This window comes from Schistocerca americana, chromosome 1, assembly GCF_021461395.2.
Source record: "Schistocerca americana isolate TAMUIC-IGC-003095 chromosome 1, iqSchAmer2.1, whole genome shotgun sequence".
NCBI classification, from domain to species: Eukaryota; Metazoa; Arthropoda; class Insecta; order Orthoptera; family Acrididae; genus Schistocerca; species Schistocerca americana.
In genome coordinates this window covers 518,923,730-518,930,112 of record NC_060119.1, presented here as the reverse complement: position 1 = coordinate 518,930,112, position 6,383 = coordinate 518,923,730, and the positions used below count along the sequence as shown (strand labels likewise).

General features: G+C 46.1%; 1 non-coding gene across 1 annotated transcript; it reads right to left on the bottom strand.

Moving 5' to 3' along the window:
• Positions 1–553: 553 nt before the first annotated feature.
• On the bottom strand, positions 554–632 carry Trnas-cga. Its single transcript has one exon. It is a non-coding gene; the product is annotated as a tRNA-Ser (tRNA).
• Between the last annotated feature and the right edge of the window lie 5,751 nt (positions 633–6,383).

Sequence of the window (6,383 nt, the reverse complement as noted above, 5' to 3'; positions counted from 1 at the left end):
CACCTCAGATCTTTCCCGACATGTTTCGCTGCCTCGTAAGTCTCGTGGACCTTCTACTGCTAACATCTCGAAGATTCTCAGGTGGTTTAAACATCTATTGCGTAACCACAATAAGAAATGCTCCTATCGTAGCACAAAAAGGGGAATAAGTCCTGGGTAGAGTTGGGGATGTAAAAGAAAAATAAATGGTTCAAATGGCTCTGAGCACTACGGGACTCAAAATCTGAGGTCATCAGTCCCCTAGAACTTAGAACTACTTAAACCTAACTAACCTAAGGACATCACAGACATCCATGCCCGAGGCAGGATTCGAACCTGCGACCGTAGCAGTCACGCGGTTCCGGACTGAAGTGCCTAGAACCGCACGTCCACCGCGGCCGGCTGTAAAAGAAGAGAGCTACGCTTTTCGGCTTATCTGGCAAAGACATTTGAATCAAAACATGCTGACATATTCGTGCTTTTTTACTTGTTAGTATTATTATTAATATTCCCGAATGATATTTTCACTCTGCAGCGGAGTGTGCGCTGATATGAAACTTGTTGGCAGATTAAAACCTTGAGCCGGACCGAGACTCGAACTCGGGACCTTTGCCTTTCGAGGGCAAGTGCTCTACCAACTGAGCTACCCAAGTACGACTCACAACCCGTCCTCACAGGAGACAAGGTACTGACAGAAGTAAAGCTGGAAGGACGGCTTGTGAGTCGTGCTTGGATAGCTCAGTTGGTAGAGCACTTCCCCGCTAAAGGAAAAGATCCCGAGTTCGAGTCTCGGTCCGGCACACAGTTTTAATCTGCCAGGAAGTTTCAGTATTAATATTAGTACCAATGTCATGTAATATCTATAACGCAAAATGTCAAGTACAGTATGTATGTATGTTAACCGGGGACCTAGAAACGACGGAAAGGCTCCGTCCCCGCCGCAGCCGCAGTGGTCCACAACCCCACGATGACTACCACAGTCCACTTCATCCCTCCGCCGCCCCACACCGAACCCTGGGTTATTGTGCGGTTCGGCCCCCGGTGGACCCCCCAGGGAACGTCTCACACCAGACGAGTGTAACCCCTATGTTTGCGTGGTAGAGTAATGGTGGTGTACGCGTACGTGGAGAACTTGTTTGCGCAGCAATCGCCGACATAGTGTAACTGAGGCGGAATAAGGGGAACCAGCCCGCATTCGCCGAGGCAGATGGAAAACCGCCTATAAACCATCCACAGACTAGCCGGTTCACCGCACCTCGATACAAATCCGCAGGGTAGATTCGTGCCGGGGACCAGGCGCTCCTTCCCGCCTGGAAAGCCGTGCGTTAGACCGCGCGGCCAACCGGGGGGCTCAAGTACAGTAACAAGATACATGATGTCATGTCATATAACATGACTCACTTTATCATATAATTCACCATGGCCTTTGTCGTGTGCAGTGTGATGCAACGTGTAATTAAAACTTAGGATGCACGCAAACCCAGTCTGGGATAGTGAATATTATACATAGGCTAATTGGAAAGTAAAGGCCGGTCGGGTGTGAAATGGAAATCACAGTGCAAATCCGATGAAGCATTGCACAAATGTGTGGGCAGCGTCTCTAGTATTCCCGTCTAGCGCGTCACGTCGCTCCTTTCAGTTCTGAGCGCATAGTGAGCACTTAAAGATGCCTATAAAATACTGTCTCCCGCCAAATATGAGGGCCTGATGAGAGATTTCGCCTGATGTCATGTCTTTCTTCGTGACAATTCTAGGCCGCACTCTGCAGGGGCAATGAAGATGCTCCTGCAGCGTTTTCGATGGGAAGTGTTTGATCACCCACAATACAGCCAGTAACTGGCTGTCCCAGGATTTCGCCTCTGATCGTATGAACCACTCGCTACGAAGACAACATTTTGGCACAGACAGTGAGCTGTACACCAGCGTAGAGAATTGGCGGAAAGCACCCGGCAGTTGCCTTCTATGACGAGGATATTGGAATGTTTGTAGAATGCTACGAGAACTGTCTAAATCGGAGCGAAGACTATGTAGAGAAGTGGCCGGAAAGTGTAACTAATTGTTGCAAATAAAACATTTTGATTTCCACAGTGGTTTCCGCTTCGCCACCGAACGGACCTTACTTTCCGAATAGCCCTCGTGGATGTACCCACACTCTCGGATACTTTCTATTGTAGATGTATCTCATTATCCAGGAGCACATATTTCTGTCTATTTGTTCTTACGCCCCTGAGCATACATGTAACAGGGGATGAGTCTGAGAGAGTTCACTGCGCTGGAGTAGTAGAGTTAACTCGTAAAAAAAAACACGATTATGTCAAGATGTTTTGATTTAAATGTTTATGTACCTAGCTCTGCCCAGGACGTACTGGCCTTTTTGTGCTACGATAGGAGCAATTTTCGTTATTTTACTCTACAATAATATTCACGTTTGACCACCACAATCGATTTAGATTTTTGTTGACTCAGGCGTAAAATGATTCGCTGTAGATTTTATTATTGTCTTTCGAACTGTGTTGCGTATATCGTGGCAAAACAATAGGACTACCATTGCTTACATGCATTTGTTTACCGTCTTACAAAATTTGAACCGATTTGTACCGGTTCGAAACATAGAAGACGCGCACGAAAGAAAAAAGAGCCCCTCACAACAAGTGTCAAGGCACACTTTTGAAAGTGAGTTTTCAATTTTATCGTAAGAATACATTTTTTAAATTTATTTCACTTTAAACGATTTCCGCACATTCAGTTCATGAAATAACGAAATTTACGAGCTACATTTAGCTCGATTTTAAACCATCGTACCTCGATAATGGATATAGATTCATGGGTAAAAAAAGACTCATTTTAACTTTATCCATTTATCAACCTCCGTGTAAAGTTTTAAGCGGTTCGTACAAGATTATAGACGTGGCGCGATTCAGAAACCTCATATAAAAACGTTAAACCTTTGAACCTCGATAACTGACAAAAAATCTTTGGCAAAAAAATTCGTTTTGACTTTATCCATTTATCTACCTTCGTCCCAAGTTCGAACAGATTCGTACAAGTTTAAAGTATAGAAGTGCTCTTCAAATCTCCTAAGAAATAAATAAATGAAGTGATTTTGCACTTAAAATTCAAACGAAGCAAGATTTTTTCCAAATGATTAAAAATTGTGTTAGACCAATGATTGATACACCGATAGCCCAATCTGAAACGTCATTCTCGCTCCAGTCCTGGGTTATTTAATAGCTTTTGCACATAAAATCCGACCGGTGTGCATGCAAACGGTGCCGACAGCTTAAAATGAATTTCAGCCCACTTACAATCTTTTGCAAAAGGAATTAACCAATTCGCACAATTTGCATGGGCACCAGCTGCGGTTCGTCGCTCAAACCACGCCTAATATACTGTAACGTAGCTAAAGCAAGACAAATGTTCGAATGGCTATATAAACGGCCGCTGATCCTGGCTAAACCAAAAACTTTTTACTCCATGTTCCTAGCTCAAATAGGGATCGTGCAACAGGAACCTCTCAAGCAGTGATTCTTCGCACGGCCTTTTCACACATATCACAACGCTATTAAATTTACTTTTCATTTCCTTCAAATTTATTGTCACTAAGCACAGCTATGATGATCAGTTTACTTGCAGTGATCCACAGTATCTGATCGAGTGTCCAGATCCGTCTGCAATGCAAAACTGACCACCATGTGTCACCAACGGCGGATCCAGCAGTTTGTGTTGTCAGTAGAGAAAGTGTAACAGTAGACTGGGTCGGTCACGAGAGCTTCGGATGTGGACTAGTCATCACACGTCACCTGAGTAACAGATCCAACAGGTCATTTCGACCCTTCTGAAGTTGTCCAAGTGGACGGTTGTGATGTATTGTGAAGTGTGGAAACAGGAAGGAACAACCGCAGAAAAAGCAAGACCAAGTATCTGAAACATGGGACTTAGGGAAGGCAGGATTTGGTATTGACAGGCCCTTACTCAGTTACCGTTGCTTGTTCATTTTTTTTATCAAGGAAACTTTATTTGGAATCAATTGCATATAACGTTGACAGTAAGGAACCTTTATCAAATTTGACTGTTAAGACAATATCTAATTAAAATTCCTTAGACAGATAGCATTGACAGCTAAAGGCCTTATTGACTAGAAATTCAAATTACACTCCTGGAAATTGAAATAAGAACACCGTGAATTCATTGTCCCAGGAAGGGGAAACTTTATTGACACATTCCTGGGGTCAGATACATCACATGATCACACTGACAGAATCACAGGCACATAGACACAGGCAACAGAGCATGCACAATGTCGGCACTAGTACAGTGTGTATCCACCTTTCGCAGCAATGCAGGCTGCTATTCTCCCATTGAGACGATCGTAGAGATGCTGGATGTAGTCCTGTGGAACGGCTTGCCATGCCGTTTCCACCTGGCGCCTCAGTTGGACCAGCGTTCGTGCTGGACGTGCAGACCGCGTGAGACGACGCTTCATCCAGTCCCAAACATGCTCAATGGGGGACAGATCCGGAGACCTTGCTGGTCAGGGTAGTTGACTTACACCTTCTAGAGCACGTTGGGTGGCACGGGATACATGCGGACGTGCATTGTCCTGTTGGAACAGCAAGTTCCCTTGCCGGTCTAGGAATGGTAGAACGATGGGTTCGATGACGGTTTGGATGTACCGTGCACTATTCAGTGCCCCCTCGACGATCACCAGTGGTGTACGGCCAGTGTAGGAGATCGCTCCCCACACCATGATGCCGGGTGTTGGCCCTGTGTGCCTCGGTCGTATGCAGTCCTGATTGTGGCGCTCACCTGCACGGCGCCAAACACGCATACGACCATCATTGGCACCAAGGCAGAAGCGACTCTCATCGCTGAAGACGACACGTCCACGCCTGTCGCGACACCACTGGAGGCGGGCTGCGCGATGTTGGGGCGTGAGCGGAAGACGGCCTAACGGTGTGTGGGACCGTAGCCCAGCTTCATGGAGACGGTTGCGAATGGTCCTCGCCGATACCCTAGGAGCAACAGTGTCCCTAATTTGCTGGGAAGTGGCGGTGCGGTCCCCTACGGCACTGCGTAGGATCTTACGGTCTTGGCGTGCATCCGTGCCACGGCAAACTGGCTGACACTGACGGTGGTGGTGCACAAATGCTGCGCAGCTAGCGCCATTCGACGGCCAACACCGCGGTTCCTGGTGTGTCCGCTGTGCCGTGCGTGTGATCATTGCTTGTACAGCCCTCTCGCAGTGTCCGGAGCAAGTATGGTGGGTCTGACACACCGGTGTCAATGTGTTCTTTTTTCCATTTCCAGGAGTGTATTTGTCGGCTGAAGGCCCCAATAGTAATAACTCAAAAAACAATTTGTAAAATGGTTCAAATGGCTCTGAGCACTATGGGACTTCACATCTGTGGCCATCAGTCCCCTAGAACTTAGAACTACTTAAACCTAACTAACCTAGGGACGTCACACACATCCATGCCCGAGGCAGGATTCGAACCTGCGACCGTAGCAGTCGTGCGGTTCCAGACTGAGCGCCTAGAACCGCGAGACCAACAATTTGACAGCTGAAGGCCTAGATAGCAAATTCTTACTAAAATATTATAAAAAGAGGACAATTATATTAAGAGACAATATCTAATTAAAAATTCTTAAGACAAATTGTATTCACAACTGAAGGTCTTATTGACAAGAAATTCAAATTATTTGTCGACTGAAGGTCCGAATAGTAATTACTACCGAGCGAGGTGGCGCAGTGGATAGCACACTGGACTCGCATTCGGGAGGACGACGGTTCAATCCCGTCTCCAGCCATCCTGATTTAGGTTTTCCGTGATTTCCCTAAATCGTTTCAGGCAAATGCCGGGATGGTTCCTTTGAAAGGGCACGGCCGATTTCCTTCCCCGTCCTTCCCTAACCCGAGCTTGCGCTCCGTCTCTAATGACCTCGTTGTCGACGGGACGTTAAACAACACTAACCTAACCTAGTAATTACTCAAAACAATTTGATGGCTGAAGGCCTAGATAGTAAATTCTTACTAAAATATTATTAAAGAGGGACAATAATATTAGAGACAATCTCTAATTAAACGTTCTTAAGACAAATTGCGTTCACAGCTGAAGGCCTTATTCACAATCATCACAATCTGACCAAATCAAGAGAGCAAGAGAGAAGTGGGCTTCAGACAGTGCTCCAAGGATCGACATGGGAAAGTTGCTCAAAATACGTAAACGATGCGACAGGCAGCCAAGAGTTGTATTCACTTAACAGGATGGTAACTCAAACTAGTGACAGTTTAAACGCCGGCTAACACTCTTGCAACATCTACCTAACGTCTAATAACCAGCACAACGATGGAATAACCCAGGCAAGGCGAAACCAGCGGACAGCACTGCGTCTTCTGAATCCGG